This window comes from Pieris napi, chromosome 21 (assembly GCF_905475465.1).
Source record: "Pieris napi chromosome 21, ilPieNapi1.2, whole genome shotgun sequence".
In the NCBI taxonomy this organism is placed as follows: Eukaryota; Metazoa; Arthropoda; class Insecta; order Lepidoptera; family Pieridae; genus Pieris; species Pieris napi.
The window spans coordinates 9760479-9778639 of NC_062254.1; the positions used below are offsets into that span (position 1 = coordinate 9760479).

An 18161-nucleotide genomic window follows, 5' to 3' on the forward strand; every position below is an offset into this window, starting at 1 on the left:
ATATGAGAATGTATTTTTTTGAAGTGAAACTTCTTTAGGTGCGAGCAATTTTTTTTTTGCGGAACGTCGAGCGATTGATACCGATTGAGAGAGAGCGAGACGGGTGAATTTCCTTATAAAAATTCTATTTTTAAAATTAATATTTCTTATAGAGAATTTATGAAATCTAATATTTCATAAGTTATGCAAAATAATTTATTGAAATCTCAAAATACTAACTTGTTCTTATTATCGAAGAAATACATTTAGGCTATTTTATTTTATTCTAGGCACCTGCCTAGTGCGTAGGCTACAGACTATACTACACTAGGCAAAATACAAATGAATAAGTCTGATTAAAGTAGTATTAGTCTAAACCCACTTTAAACCCTGAATCACAGCCCTATAGATAGTATTAGAAAATAAATTATCGTTCTAAAAAAGTTCAATGTGGAATATACGATAGGTATCACTTATTCCACGTCCTTAAATTTGAATCGGTAGACATACCTACGCATCGGCAAAGAAGACAGAGGGTGTAGGCCGAGAGAAAAAACCGGCGTAAAAAACTCTCGGTACTCTTTTAAAATAGCAAAACATGAAACAACACTTATTTTAAAACAAATATCGCAAATTAATTGGAAGAAGCCTGACTAGTACTAGTCCCAGGCCCTTTTGTCAACTAGACAATCGACCCAAAATAGAATCTAATTCAACAAATCTTAAATTTCCAACACGGGTAATTTACGGCTTTGTGGGTGCCGCACGCTAGCAAAGTAAAAAAAATAATATTTATAAAACGTGCTTCAAAAACACAATAAAATTTTGAAGGGAGAATTATGTTTATAATTACAAAAACCTCTGCTACAGGTGATGTTTTTGTTATAAATTAATCCTATGAAATTATTCTTAGAATAATTTTCGCGAGGCTGTGTGCTTTTCTTCCTGTATATAACTTGCTTGTATAAAACTTTGCACGCAACTCATAAGACAAAACTTAGAATCACAGATTAAACTAGAAAATTATTTACTAGTTTAATCTGTGATTCTAAGTTTCGAAACTTGGGCAGTGAATTAATGACAATCGAATGTGATTTTAATTATACGAAAATAATTGTCTAAATAAACGCTATTAGACCCGAAAATAAACGCGTGACATGCACAGAAGGCTAGTCACCTACTTGCTAATTAACAAAACCTATCTATTAAAACAATCAATAAAATTATCTACTGTTGAGGCACAGACACAGAATGTTATTATAAATAAATAAGTAATTAATACAGTGCTTAATAGTGTAATCAAACCACATTAAACAGACTACAATGAAACCGTTTAATGGTCATTTAATTCGCGATACAATCCTAAATGCCTTATCTGGGTCGGGTCTATTAATCTTTGACCTTTTCAACCCTCAGGGCATAGAATAGCGCGATACAAACAATTTGATACTTTAAACCTCACACACGTACCAAATAAATGCGTTTCATTTAAAGAAAAGAACAAAAGAAAAGAGGCCATAATTCAAATACTGTTTGCGCTATATCGCTGACAGTCAAAAAGGTTTACAACCGTCTTAGGGATTTTGACAGCCCAGGTGGCTGACGGTTGACATCCCAGATGAAAAGAAGTTGTTATTGAGCGCGCGCACAATTTTCGTATTTTTTTTAAATTGTATGTTTATCACCATAGAGCACTGTTGGCCTAGTGGCTTCAGCGTGCGACTCTCATCCCTGAGGACGTAGGTTCGATCCCCAGCTGTGTACCAATGGTGAAGGTGAATACTCGAACGGTGAAGAAAAATATCGTGAGGAAACCGACATGTCTTAGACCCAAAAAGTCAACGTCGTGTGTCTGACACAGGAGGCTGATCACCTACTTGCCTATTAGATTGAAAAATGATCATGAAAGAGGTTGTAGCGCCACTGATGTTTTTTTTTTTATTTATCACCATGTCTTGTCAAGATAAATTGGGATCGAGAGCACTGTTGGTTACCATCATCCCCACCAAAGCTTAGTGCTAGCTAATCATAATATTTCCATCGGCATTCCTTTGTTTCTTATAGCACAGGTGGCAAAAAAGTAGAATGCTTACCTGATCTTAAGTGATAGCGTCGCCCATGGACACTCAATGCCAGAGGGCTCGCGAGTGCATTGCCGACCTTTTAGGAAGTCTCAATGGGCAAGTGATTAAGTTTTCTTTTTTTCATATTCCTACTGTTAAAAGCTTTGTCACAGACAACAAAGTTTTATAGAATCGCTACAGACTATAAATATTCTTAATATTTTCCAGGCAACCCGGTTAAAATTAAAACAATGATACAAAACAATCCAAGATATTCAAATCGTATAGCCTAACATTAAGATATAAAGCAATTAAAGTTATTTAAATACCGATTTCAAATAAATTTACAACTTATTATTTATCTAAGATAATAAAAGTATATATAAATATTTTATTATTAATTACTTAAACATGTCATGTGGAACATGTTGTAATGGTTGCAGCTCCTTACAAACATTTTGTAAAACAAAAAACTTGGCGGTTAAAAATAATGGCGGAGAGTTTATTGCCCCTTTTCGTCCGTCCTACGTCCTTGATTTAAGAACTGGGTGTAAATGAAAATTAGAAATATTTAATATGTATTTCTTTATTGACGTTCATTAGTGTAAATTTTGTTACCTAAATGAATAAATGATTTTGAATTTGGATTTGAAATGTATAGACACAAAATTTGTTTTCTTTTTTTTTACTCTTTAATGTATAATATTCTACGGTTTCGATATTTGTAAATATGTGAGGAACATGTATACTAACAATATGACCTACCCGCTGCATTGCTTAATTTGTAAGTAATACTTAGTGCCTATTTTAGTATAGTAGTTTTATTCTAGGAGTACATTGTCTTCACATATAATTATTTAACTAATGTAAAAAAAATATTGTAAGACATATTTTAAAAGAGTAATTGTGGTGTTTCTTGCCCACACGAAACTACCTTTTGGTAGGGGCAACTAGAATCATCTTTATATTTTATTTGACGTTTAAAAGTGCCATCATTAGGTGGTCTAATTGAAACAAATGATTTGACTTTAAATATATTTCATACAACCTATGCAAATTAATATTAAGATGGCGCCTGGAACGAACTTTTCCGAGATTAAATAAGAAACGCTTTTTAAGCAACAAAAAACTTAATAAAGTTACGTGTTTAAAGCCGGTTCAAACATTCGTATCTCGAATAATAAGAAATTGGAATCTGAGGCCACAGTTGCGCCATCCAACCCAATAAGCAATTCGATTAAATCGCCTAAATTGCAAATATGATTCAGATATTCTGGTACTCACCTAGAAACGAACATGTAAGTGAATTCGAATGTAGGTACGGTAACGTTAATATTATTCACGTGAAAGTGGGTTTAATGCTAAATCTGTCCAAGACATATTCCATAAATAACTGAAAGAAATAGTCTCTTGATATTGTAAATCATTAAGAAAGTTTTGTATCGCGCAGTCCGGACATACAACGACCAATATTTAGGCCTTGGCTTGTTTAAGCTTTCGCGGAATATGGTTAAGGAGTATTAAGAATATCCATAGCGCAAAATCAACTGCATCATGAGCATTCCCTACCTCACTTTTACACCATCACACAGCAGCACACAGCCAAATTAGATACCACTTAGTTTGATGTATTGAATATTTTTTATTGTTTGTTTTCTTTTGTAAATTTTTGAAGCTTTTGTAGTTAAATATTATGTATTCCATCTATATATTTAATTTTGTTTAGCTGTAGGATTACAAAATAAATTACAAAATCTTTACCGAATTACCCGCAGTATATAAATCGTTTTGGTCAAAATAATGAAACGCTACAAGCGTTCGAAAATTATTAGATGCGGTGTACCGCATCTTTATACAGGCGTTCATAAAAGCAGTTATAGCAAATATATTGATATATATTTCAGAGGAAGTGTTTAGGATTTCTAGAAAAATTCGACTAAAAACGAAAATTGTAGAGAGAATACGGCCCTTCTGTTCCTTGTTTTCTTGTGGGCAAGAAATATAAATTAATATTTAAACTTTTAATTAAAAATAAATATAATTACATTTAATATTCGTTTCGGCTTTAACCGACTTTAAATAGACATTAAATATTTTCTTAAATACCAAAGATATGTTGTCTTTAGTTGACATGAGTATATCTGTACCTTAAGGGATAAAAACACAAATTGATTAGATTTTTTACACAACTGGACATCAAAACCAAACATCGAGTGGCACTAGAACCTTTTAAGTCTTGGTCTCACATGTCTTTAATCTAAGAAGCAAGTGGGTGACCAGTCTTTGTCGTCTTTGAGTTTAAGGCTGGTTCTCACGCTGTTTTCTTCTATTTCCATTAAGACGGAAAGGTGATTTTGGTAAAGTTCCCAGGGCATCTGTACTTCTGGAAGGAGCTAGGCTGGCTTAGTTAGCCAGAACTTTAGACACAACGGACCGAGTACGAGTCTAAGTGTGGAAATGGAGTCAACCATAACGAACTTGCTGAGTTTCTTGCCCGTTCTTCTCAGAACAAGGCCTCCTGGCAGACTAATGAACGGATGGCGTAAATTTGACTTGCATAAGTGTACAAACCTAAATGAATAAATAACTTTTGAATTTGAATTACCATACCATAGTACATGGGAGTCGAACATAGGACCTTAGGGATAAGAATCGCACGGTGAAGCCACTTGGTCCACACTACTCACGATTGCTTTAAATCACTGAATGTAAATCTATATATATAAAAATGAAACCCGTTTTCCGTTGTCACGACATAACATGAAAACGGCTTGACCGATTTGTCTGATTCTTTTTTTATAATATTCCTTGAAGTACGAAGATGGTTCTTACGGAGAGAAAAATTAAAAAAAATTGAGTGGAAAAGTCTAAAAACAACACTTTTCTATATTCCCATACAAAATATTCGTAATAATACTTAAAAGTCAACTTGAACTTTAATACCATATGATAAAGTTCAAGCGTTAGTGGAGGGGTTCCGGGAAGGTAAATTTTAAATTTTTGACATAATGTATTTGTTGTCTTATCAACTTTCTTTTTTTTATCTTACTAGCTAGACCGGTGTCCCGAATAGCAGAATAAGTATTTAAAAAAAATAAAGAATCAACTGTTAGGCGGTACGATGTTCGCCAGGCCAGCTAGTAATTTAATAAATTCCGTATTCAATGTTTATTAAGCCCACGAAAGGGGGAAACTTTTAAGCAAGTAATAAACACAATTTATTGAATGGACATCCTCCGCTCTCATTACATATACCCAATATTAGATTTTACCGTGCGATAAATACTAATAATGTCATAATATGGAGCGAACGTTTTCGGTTTAATGAGGGTCTTCATATTAACCGAAATTGTCTCATTATGTTAAATAAATACGCGGTGTTCCCAATGTTTGTAAATATCTACTTTTGTGGCTGTAATGCGATTTTCTAGGATTTCATCTTGTTTTATTATTTAAAATGTTTCAAGCGTTATTGTCTCCTTAAAGCGTTTCGCAATTTTTGTTTTTTGAAGTGAAACATCTTTAGGCGCATGAGGTAACATTTTAACGGATGAAACGCAATAATAATAATATTAGAGTTCGTTTCCAGCCTTTTAAGAATTGGTACACTCTTTTCTTGAAGGACCTTAAGTCGAATCGGCTCGGAAATAGTTCAGTGGGCAGCTGGTTCCACATAGTGAACGACAATGAAACTTAGGTCAGCAGCAGGTATTAATCCGAACTACTCTATTATTAATTTATTATTAATAATAATAATGACATAATTTTGTTCAACGAAGTGTATTGTAAGCCGTAATCCAATAGCACCACATACGACGATACTAAAAAATTACTCACTATACAAGTCAGTTAAAATATACAACCCTATTAATATATAAATCCATATATTTAAATAGAACAACTTTATCTTCTTATAGTGCCATCTCCTTGCGAAGGTTGGCGATCATCATGGCTATTTTAATTTTGTATGCCGCGCTTCTAAACAATGACTTGGTGCTTTGACCAAACCATTGTATCAAGTTTTTCAACCAATTTATTAAATTTCTTGTACATAGTTTTTTTTTAAATAAAACCTATAATAGATGCTATTTTAATAAAACGGTATGAGTTAAAGTTTTTTGTTTAGAAAATCGCATGTAAATAATATATATTTAACTCAAATTGTGGAGTAAATAAATTCTCAGTTAATATTGTTTGATTTTAATAGCGTAATAGTTGTATTGATTGCTATCATATTTAATTACCCTTCTGTGAATCATGTAAAGAATTTTTAGTAAAAATAAATTGAGTCGGATAGTGTTTGGGTTGAAGTCTAACTTCAATAGAAGCAGAAGTTGGAATATATACAACCAAATATCTCTCTAAATGTATTCTGAGGATGTCGTGAAAGCCTTCTTACGTGAAAGAGCGACGTATTGAGCTTACACAGACTAAAACGAACAGCTTAGCTGGAATCTTAAACGAGTCCATTCACTGAAATATGAACCGGGAATGGATTAGTAGTTTGTATAAACTATACTAAATTCTTTACAACTTTTTACTATTTACAAGTTCGAATACACGACTTATATCACACGAATTAAAGGAAGAATTAAAATTTCGTAAAGAGAATTTATGAAATATTAGTATTCTTATAAAACAATCTCCACAGAGCAAGTCGGACCGAGTGAGGGGTAACAGAGAGGAGTGGAACTGGGAACACCGGAAATGTGGCGATTGGCGCGCGGACGTGACAGACGCGGGAGTTTTTTGTTATTTATGGTGGCGTTGTGTAAAAGATTGTCTTCTGGTTGCGTATAATTTTCACTGTGGTATTTTAGTTAATTAAAAATTGTTTTGTAAGGAATAAAACTTCCTAGGTTGAGTGTTTTGTTACTTTTAATATTTATCGTTTGTGATTTCCAAGATCAGAAGTGGGATAACCACGCGTTTAGACCGTTTGTTATCTAAATTTAGTACTTATTAGTGTTCAGTATTGGAGGAACCTCATCTCGGCCGTAAGTTTTATTTCTTATAAAAGCAAAATGTCTGGTCTTTCGTCGCGACTCGAGGGACAAAGGCATAGTCGCGAAAACCGGCGTTCTAGTTGTCGCGAAGCACGTCGCGATAGTGTAGATTCCCGATATACGCCGCCTGGTAGAAGTCTCTATAGTAGTTCATCAAACCGCCGGAATCGGACTTCCAGGCGTCGTGATGTATCGCACGACCCTCATAGCTCTCGTAAACGCCGCGATAGTTCACGCTATGTAGCTTTTGATAGGATTCTTAGTAGATTAGAAGTGATCGAAGCTACACTACCTGTATCCATAGATAGCGTGACTCCGTCGCGTCCTGTGAACGGGAGTAATTTAGTTTCTACTTCATTGGCTGTACAGAGTTCTGCTAGTAAGCCAGGCTCAGGCATGGCTGAAGAGGTTATTGAGGGTAGTATTCCACACACACTGGATATGAAAACCAGTGAAGCAAAGGAGGAGGGGAGCGGTATTGTTGAAGCATTGACTGCATTGTTCAAAGAAAAGTCTCACAACTTTTATATATCGCCCTTTGATCCAAATGTACACGACTTTGATGTTTGGTGCAACGAGGTTGACCGTGCCCGGCTTCTAAATAATTGGGATGATCACGAATGTTTAGGACGGATACGTAGTTGTTTGAAAGGAGATGCGAAGTTGTGGTTAAACGATTGGGTGACAAATGATCGATCGTGGAGTAATTTTAAACTAGAATTTAGATCGTTATGTCCACGTAACGTTGACATGGCTTCTGTATTATTTGAGGTAATGAGTACAAACTCTAATAAGTTTTCTACTTATACGGAATACGCGCGTAAATCTTTGCTACGTCTTAATATCGTTAAAGGTTTATCTGATGAGCTGAAAACCGCTATTGTTGTTAGAGGCATTAGTGATCCCCAAATAAAAGCCGCGGCCGCAAATGCTAAATTACACTCAAAAGGTTTGATTGAATTTTTATCTGTTTATATAAAACCTAAATACGATTACCGCCAATCTAACAATACCGTTCGTTCTTTTAGTAGTTCAGGTCCGTCTTACACGCGAAACCGCGAGGCATCTAGGTTTGATAATAACAAAATTACTTTACATTACATTAGGAATATTTGAAAATGCCCTACGAGTTGGCCAATGCACCAATTGTTTATCAGAGAATCATTTCCAAAACTTTAAAAACTAATAGATGCTGGCAAAGCCCTTACGTATATAGACGACGTTTTATTACTGTCAAATTCAGTAGAGTAAGGTCTTGACACGTTGAAAGAAGTTTTACAGACATTAAATACAGCAGGGTTTTCGTTTTCTATTAATAAAAAAAAAATTACCTTTTTAGACTCAGAAATTGAATACTTGGGGCGATTGATTGGTCATGCTCAGGTTAGGCCGAGTCTGGGGAAGGTCGATGCACTTATTAGATCTCCAAAACCCACAAATGTCAAGGAGGTTCGCCAGTTTGTAGGCTTAGCGGGATATTTCCGTCGCTACATATCGGGTTATGCTTCTAAGACTGCATGTATTGGTAGGGGAGCCCACGATGCTAAATGGGGATTTACTCGAGCGTCGTAGAGACCTATTGGGATGCAAAGCTTAGATAAAAAGAAGAAGAAAATGTTATATGATAAATTCCTTTTCATCGGTGGGGGAAGCGGCTATAGATAGTTAAATATGTAAAAAAAAACTGTTGCATGGACATCCTCGAGCGCGTCAGATATTGATAGCATCTATGCCCTACGTATTTTTAATAATGTACGTATGTTAATCTGATCGTTTGCATGATGCGGGTGGTTGTATTTAAGGGTTGAAAATTAAAAAAAAAAAATTTTATCGAGCGCGTCAGATTTTCTAAGGGAGTGTTAAGTGCACCAAAAAAAAGCTCTCATTCACTAATCTGACGATTTCGATGGGACGCAAACCCACAGCCATTTTCTTAATTTGCAAAAAAAAATCGCAATTTTGAAATACTCAAGCGCGTCAGATTAAGATATATGTGGTTCATCTTTATGTTCTAAACATACTGTCTCATAATCTGACGATTATCTAGAGGGATTCGCCTGATCTGACAAAAAAATAATAGAAAAACGGTTCACCTAAAGGGCCATCCCTGCAACTTCCCGCTAATTCCATTCCTGGGCCCTTAAAATTAATATTTTGAGCTCGCTGAGTTCAAAGAAATAACATTTCTATGCATTTGAGCTCTCCAAGCTCGAAAGTCTGATAGAAGTTTCATAAAACACTATTTTTGGAATTTTCAAACCGCAATAACTTTTGAATGGATCAAGCAATTTTCACGCGGTTGGCGGCATTCGACGCAGTTTTATCTACTTCATAAGTCATTTTGCAATTTTAATTGATCGAACCACAAATTTCGGAGTAATCCCGAAAAAACACTTTTTCGGGTTTCTTTCGTGTACGATATCTCTCGAACGAATCAACCGCTTTTGACTAGCTTGGTGGCGATCGACGTGGTTTTTTAAGCTCAAAGGCGGATTAGTTTTTGAAGTTGATCGATAAAGAAACCACTTTAAAAAAAATATTTCTTATTTTTTTAAGATTTTTCAAAATTTCTCAAAATCTATCGGTACGAATCGGTTCAAATTCACAGGAAATGTAATTTTGAGGGAAATATTTAGAACGCCGTTTAGTAGATTCCGATCGGTTTAAGGAAATGTAGGCATCACGCAGCTGCACGCATTTAACTTTATCGACGAATTTTTGTTATTTCGGCTTGCGGAAATCGTCAGATTATATATTTTTCATTATTCTTGAATTATTTCCTTCAAAATAAAAAAAAAATTAGCTACGCTCGAGAATGTCGAGATGACGTTTTTTTTTTACAACTTTGTTGCCCTCCCCTTTTTTTCCGTCACTCTCAAATTGTCAGATTAGTGGAATATACACTTTTTAGGATGTAATTAACTCACCCTACCTTAATCTGACGCGCTCGGGAATTTCTGATGGTCAATTTTTTTTTACTAAACTGATCCTGTCTCCTTCACGTGCGGCCTTATATATGGGCCTCATATTTTGTGGAGGTACTTAACCGGGTACAAGGTATCCCCCTATATATTAATCTGCCGCGCTTTAGTAAATCCCGAAATCCCCTCTTGGGCTCCCCTACCATATAGCAAAGTTGTTAAGAAAAGGGTTACCATTTTTGTGGGGTGCTGAGCAGGATACTGCTCGCGATTATATAATTCACTGTATGACAAATGAACCGGTTTTAGCGATATTTAATCCCCGGCTGCCTACGGAACTTCACACCTAGTGCTATTGGTCTTGGTGCTATTTTATTACAGGAACATGCCGGTGGGAGAAAGAGGGTTGTCGGTTATTTTAGTAAGTCCACCCAGGGCGCAGAGTCGCGGTACCACAGCTATGAGCTGGAGACGTTAGCTGTCGTACGTGCGCTCAGCACTTCCGCCACTATTTGATTGGTAATTGGTATAGCCTTTAAAATAGTGACTGATTGCAATTCATTAAAATTGACGGAGCGTAAAAAAGATCAGTTGCCTCGAGTTGCGCGCTGGTGGGTATATTTACAAGATTTTAATTTTACTTTAGATTATCGAAAAGGGGCTTAAATGCAATGTGTAATGTAATCCTCCTCTTCCCACTGCCAATGTGTCTCATATTCGGAATCTGAGCAGCTAGGCGAAGATCGCTCAAACCGCTGATGTGGAGACACAAGAGTTAATTTCTAGATTAAGAGACGGGCAGCTTGACGATACTAGGTATGCGATAAAAAAATGATTTGTTGTACTATAAATATACACCAACTGGGGAAGACCCGCGACTCTTGTGTCCGACCTAAAGGGTCACAGACTCAGCTTGTTGAGGGTGTTCCACGATGAACATGATCATATTGGGACTGACAGAACAACTGACTTAATATTAAGACACTTTTGGTTTCCTAGTTTGCGACAGTTTGTAAATAAGTACATAAGTCATTGTCTTGTATGTTTAGCACGTAAAAAAAAAAAGTTCCCAGGGCTCCGAGGGCTACTTTCTGTACAGACAAAACACTGACGAGCTAAAACGAGTTTTTTCAAATGCGGTGTCATTATTTGGTACGCCGTCTACAATAGTATGTGACCACGCTAGAATGTTCGAAAGCGCTACATTCCAAAATTGGGTCAGTGATTTGGGATGCTCGATACATTTCATCACGCCTGGTATGCACCGCGAAAATGGGCAAGCGGAGCGGTACTGCAGGACAGTTCTCAACATGCTACGTGTTGAAGTAGGCAACAAAGGTTCCCAATGGTCCGATGTGCTGTGGAGGATGCAGTTCACTATGAATATCTCCAAGCAAAGTACCACGCAGAAATTACCACTACAGTTACTGGTCGGTATTGACGCAGTTACTCCAGTCATCAGATCGTTAGTGCGAGATGTGGCATTTACTAACTCTAATCCCAATCGGGAGGCTCTTTTAACTCTTCGCAGACAACGAGCTTCGGAACTCCTTGCAACCAATCAATAGCGCCACGATGCCTACGTTAACGGGGGTCGACGGCAGCCACTCACTTTTGCTATCGGAGACTTTGTGTTTGTAAGCAAGACTGCATAAATCACCGGCAAACTGGACTCCGGCATGCGCGGGCCTTACAAGGTTATTCGCGCGTTACCGTGCCACCGTTACGAGTTAGAGCTACTAGCTGGTTCCTATGGGAAAAAGACCCAAGCTGCAGCTGAAAACAAGATGTTGTGGCAAGGCGAGTGGACGCCGGATGCGTGCTCAGTTTTTTTTGAGACTGGTGAGTGATGTCAGTGGTGCTAATGTGTTTAGACCACATAGAGAACATGCAAAGGTATGGGTCTCTGTTTCAAATTTTTGTGGTGCTAATGTTTTTAGGCCACATAGAGAACATGCAAAGGTATGGGTCTCTGTTTCAAATTTTTGTGGTGCTAATGTGTTTAGGCCACATAGAGAACATACAAAGGTATGGGTCTCTGTTACAAATTTTTGTGGTGCTAATGTGTTTAGGCCACATAGAGAACATACAAAGGTATGGGTCTCTGTTACAAAATTTTTGTGGTGCTAATGTGTTTAGGCCACATAGAGAACATACAAAGGTATGGGTCTCTGTTACAAATTTTTCTGGTGCTAATGTGTTTAGGCCACTTAGAGAACATGCAAAATGTATGGGTCTCTGTTTTAACAAATTGTCGCTTATGAGAGCACTAGAAGCCGCTGTCGTTACAACAGTGTATGGCAAGATACTGAGTTTTATTTTTATTTGTGTTAAGTCTGAAGCTATCTAATTCTGTAATATTTGCTTTTTGATAGACCTTATCTGTGTGCGCTTGAGTGCACGCTTGCGCACATAGTACTGGTAATTGAGAAATAGAGATAAATGTCATTTTTCATCCCTCTAATCCAGGATATATGCTTCAGGCTATAACACTAAACTAAGTAAATTACTTACAAGTTCCTTCTATGTTTCAGAGACTGCATTAGACAATAATGAGCAGGTTGCAAGGGATGAAACAAATGAAGAGAGAAATGGCTCTGATGCTAGTGGTGCAAGTAATGCTGCGGTCGAGGACGCCGCACTGTCAGGAACGGCCGTCTTATAAAACAATCTCCACAGAGCAAGTCGGACCGAGTGAGGGGTAACAGAGAGGAGTGGAACTGGGAACACCGGAAATGTGGCGATTGGCGCGCGGACGTGACAGACGCGGGAGTTTTTTGTTATTTATGGTGGCGTTGTGTAAAAGATTGTCTTCTGGTTGCGTATAATTTTCACTGTGGTATTTTAGTTAATTAAAAATTGTTTTGTAAGGAATAAAACTTCCTAGGTTGAGTGTTTTGTTACTTTTAATATTTATCGTTTGTGATTTCCAAGAGTATTTTATATTTTATTCAAAATAAATTGTAGATATCTCAAATGACGACTTTTGTTTGTTTTGAAAATTGTTTTTATTACTGAAGAAATGAATTTAAAGAATTAAATTTATAATTTGTATTAATTTTCGACACTTAATATTTCAATGACAATTAATTCATTGAGAATTCCTAACATATTATCTTCCTTTTTCCCTCCATCTAAGTCTCGGAAATCTAAAGTTTTAGATTTGTATAAATATGAAAATGGTGTATGGTTGTATAAACATGGTGTAATGGTTCCAACTCCTTACAAACATTGTGTTAAACAAAAAACTTGGCGATTAAAAAGAGTGGCGGAGAGATTTTGCCAGTTCTTATCTTCCATTCTACGCCCGTGATTTGAGAACTGGCATTAAATGTAAAATTAGAAGTATTTAATATGCATTTATTTTTTTGACGTTCAGAAGTGTACATTGTGTTACCTACATGAATAAATGGTTTTGATTTGATTTGTTATGTTTAGTTAAATTAATAAAATTAAGAACGTAAACAAAATGTATGTTAACCCAATTATAAGTTTGATTACCAATATAATATTACCTAATAAATATATTGTGTTGAAACCCATATAAATTAGGGACCTATTCAGCTGCCTCGCATTAATCGAACGCAAAGGAATTGCTATCAAAGGCTCACTGGCTATTATTCAACAGTATCCTCAAGACGGGACACGGTTTTGCTCTTGACATGCTTTTGAACGCTTGGATTTAACTTACGATCCATTATAAATTGTTATACCTGAATAGATGTGGGCCAAATGGAATCCTAATTGAGATACGTGACATTAAATGTTATATACACAGTTGCTGGACGTAATTCAGTCATTTTTTTTAGTAAATTAAATGAAATTGATTAATTATGTGTTACAAAAGGTAACTTGTAGGTCGAAACTCAAAATGATTTATTAAGGTTACCGTTTTATAAAAGTCAAAAGTAAAAATGATATTTAAAAAAATCAGTGGCACTACAGCCTTCTTAGGTCTAGTCCTTAGACTTCTGTATCTGTTTCATGATCATATTTCAACCTAATAGGCAAGTAGGTGATCAGTCTCCTGCGCCTGACACACGCCGTCGACTTTTTGGCAAAATTTCCCTTCACCGTTCGAGCGAATGTTAAATGCGCACATAGAAAGAATGTCAATTGGTCCACAGCCGAGGATCAAACCTATGACCTCAGGAATAAGAGTCACTAGGCCAACACTCCTCTAAGATATATAAAAATGATATTATAAAATAGAACAATTCAATAGTTCTTGCAATGAAATTAATTATCAATATAAAACGCCTAAACGCTGCAGTCAATTGTCATAATTGCATTTAAGATTCTGCTATTTATTGTAACAATTTATGTTAGAATATGTAGGATATGTTTATTGTAACAAACTATTACTACTTCAAAGCTTAAAGTTAAATTAATATAGGAAAGTTTCTCGGATACGGAAATAACAAACCCATCGCAAGAAAAAAGATGATACAATATATAAATTTAGACGAATCTTAGAACATTTCACAAACAATACATATATAGTCTAAATTACCACCACTTAAAATCATATACATTTATTAATTCTTACATTTATGAAGGTGTTGCGCACCCTAAACACTATTGTTTATGAGACGGATATAATTAGTTGAACGCTGGCTACAAGAATTGGATTATTTATAAGTAGTTATAAAATGGTTTAGGTCTTAAGTTGTTAGTTGTTATGTTTATATTATGTTTTTAGTGTAGTTTTCTATTGTATTAGTATTTAGTTACTGTAAAAATAGGAAATAAGGAAAATAAATAAATGAATAAAATTTAGGTAATTTTATAGCTAACATACATATTATAAAACAAAACACTTAGACAATATACAAAGCCAAAACATATTACATTGATAAACAATATATTTGAAATAGAAAACATAAGTAAGTACATTAATAGACAAACCGAAAAAAAATAAAAGAAAACTGAAATTTAACATTAAATTAAAAAAAAGACAATTAATACTTAATATTTAAAAAAAAACTAAATTGTTATTGCCAAACAAGTTATTATTATTATTAAAAAACAAGTTAAATTAGAGGAAAAGGGAAAAAAAATCTACGGAATGAAACTCGTTCAGCCATTTTATTTTACTAACTATACATATAACTGTGACAGCAGAGCAGTGTTGGCCTGGTGGCTTCAGCATGCGACTCTCATACCTGAGGTCGTAGGTTAGATCCCCGGCTGTGCACCAATGGACTTTCTTTATATATGTGCATTTAACATTTGCTCGAACGGTGATAAAAAACATCGTGAGGAAACCGACATGTTAGACCCAAAAAGTCGACGGCATGTGTCAGGCACTGGAGGCTGATCACCTACTTGCCTATTAGATTTAAAAATAATCAAGAAACAGATTCAGAAATCGGAGGCCAAGACCTAAAGAGGTTGTAGCGTCACTGATTTTTTTTTATTTTACATATAACTGTAGTGTAAAAAGGCTGCAGTGAATTCATACTCGGTGTCACTTATTGGTTCATATATCATTTTGTTTTAAGACTTCCTCTACCGGTTCAGGGTCCCGTTCTCGCCTACGATGTAATGACTTATGTGTGACCCTAATAAATTTGTACCAACAAAATATATGTAACAACCGTGAGGTTGGGTGTTTAAATCCCTGATGATTAACAAGGGATCTTTATATATGCGCAATAAACATATGTTTTGAGTAAATCAGCTGGGTCAAATATCCACGAGACATGTTAGGCACTGAAGGCCTTTTATCCATCTAGATGGTATGGTTGCTGGACTCAGTATCCGCACTTAGACTCTTACTCGATCCATTGTGCGTAGAGTCCTGTCGAACTAAGTCAGTCTCCTTCCAGGAGCAGATAATTCTCCTGGGCAATTCGCAGGCTTCACGGAGCGACCTCACTGCTCCAAAGATGTATGCACGTTGCTTAGCTACAGCCTCGCATTCCAAGACTACATGGGTAACTGATTCCTCTGCGCTGAAAAAGCCTCTGAACATATCCATCTAAATATATATAAAAGAAAACACCAACGAAAAAGCTAATTAGACATGTAAAAAATAAAGCTTGTAGCACAATTATTTACTGCGATCTTTAAAAACAAATGAAGAACGAACAAAACCATTTCACGCAAACAGTTTAGCGAAGAGTACAAGTGGTCGGATCACAAATCGGTTGTTCAAGTAGCAACCTAAACGAAATCCCAAGTACACGTTATTCTGTTGCACGGCCACGTACTAACTCGGTTACGATGGTAGCTTTGAATTTGACAATTTGTTTGAGTTTGCGCCCGTTTCGCATTTCACAAACGAACTTGACGATGTTTGGCGACTGCAAATTGTACGAACAATGTATTCAAGTGGAGAGTTCTGTTGCTATTTAAAGAAAGTTAGTACTTTAATATTGTTTCAAGATTTTGGATTTTCTGTGTAATAATTAGGTCTTTTTCGGTGAAGTCAATATTTATATGAAAATTTGTTCATTTGTTACCTATGAAAAACAGCCATTGCGCTTCTCCTCTTTTCAAAGAAACTCTTCTTAAAACCACAGCCGGCATCGGAATACTTAGCGTTGACATATCGAACGACATTCAGTTTCGCGGTCATTTGGAGGGAGCACACCAAGCTTTTTGAAATTAGCCTTCAAAAAGCTTGGTGTGCTCAGCAAGGCAAGACGGTACCCCTCCGGGCCTCCGCTTGCAACTATATAAAGCTGAAATTCGGCCCCACATGGATTAATGTTCTCACCTCTGGGAGCTCCCCAGTACCAGCTCCTTCCACTTGACCGCATTCAACGAAGAGCGGTTCGAATCGTCGACGACCAATCACTCTCTGATCCCTTGGCGTTGCGTAGAGATGCGGGGTCACTCTGCATCTACTACCACATTTACCATGCTGAGTGTTCAGAGGAGTTGTTCAGATTAATCCTGCAGCTGACTTTCATTATCGGACGTCGAGGCAGAATACGAAATTCCACCCGTATCATATCGATTTCCGTTGCTCCACTACTGATAGTTTTTAAGGAAAGTTTTGCCGTGCACCACCACTATGTGGAATCAGCTGCCCACTGAAGTATTTTCGAACCAATTTGACGAAAATTTCAAGAAAAGAGCATACCAATTCTTAAAAGGCCGGTAACGCACTCGCGAGCGCTCTGGCATTAAGGGTGTCCATGGGCGGTATCACTTAACAGTCTTCTACCCCTTTTCTCCTGTTCTATAAAAAAAATACGTAATTTCAATTAAGTTAAATCTTTAATTATTATCTTTCCATGAATATCATGGAAAGTATAATCACAATTAAAATATTTTTTATAAATAATATTCTTATCTTTTAACCTTCTGTTATAAAGTATACAAAAAATATTTTTGAATAAATACATTTATAAAACAAAAGAAAGCGTTTTCATTACAATTGAATAATTTTTTACAAGTGGGAAAAACCTCAAAGGCGAGCAGACGAGACCGTAGTAGCTATGACAAACTGAAATACCGTTGTTTAATTTCTCATGCCTCTCCCGCAATATTCTTTTCTATCTTTTCTTTTGCTCGGACGCTCACCATCTTGTATTTGTCTCTTTTGTGTGGTTGAGTTGAAAATGTTTTATGTCGTAACGTATGTGCCGCTGATTAAATTCTGTCAGCGCTCGAGTAGGTAAATAAATTACTGTCCCGCAAAATTATCGAATTACTTGTTCGAAACCTTTAATGCTCAGTGGTTAATAACTTCTATACCATTTAAAATGCAATTAGCAATAATTAATCTATTTTTTTTTGTTTTTTTGTTAAGTCATTTAATCAAGCTACATACGTATAATTTATATTTACAATTTTCTTAACCTACAAAGAAATTAAAGAAAATTTAAAAAGTTTGGTCCCTGTGGCAGTGTACCTTTAACGCTGGCAGCATTTCCTCGCTGTATTGCGATACTTATTTGTAGAGGAAATCACCAGCTCTGTGGTCACCGGTACAATCTACCAGGTGCCAACTGAAATCTTTGATAAGCGTCTGAGCACTTGAACCCCACGGCCCAAGAGTCTGTACTCCAAAGTTTGACGGCTCATTGGTCTAGTGGTTAGAACCCCTGACTGCGAATCCATGGGTCCCGGGTACGATCCCCTGCTGAGACAAACATCGATGTGATGAGCATTTGGTGTTGTGCTTAGGTCTTGGGTGTTTTAATATGTATTTATATGTCTATCTATCTATAATATGT

The 18161-nt window shown here is 36.1% G+C and overlaps 1 protein-coding gene and 1 long non-coding RNA gene across 3 annotated transcripts in view; one reads left to right on the forward strand and one right to left on the reverse strand.

Annotated features, from left to right (window-relative positions):
- LOC125060362 (connectin-like) overlaps positions 1-18161 on the reverse strand; it is a 91036-nt gene that overhangs the window by 29540 nt on the left and 43335 nt on the right. The window lies entirely within an intron of this gene.
- Positions 11756-12864, forward strand: LOC125060363. The gene is made up of 2 exons (XR_007118850.1): positions 11756-11811; positions 12504-12864. It is a non-coding gene; the product is annotated as an uncharacterized LOC125060363 (long non-coding RNA).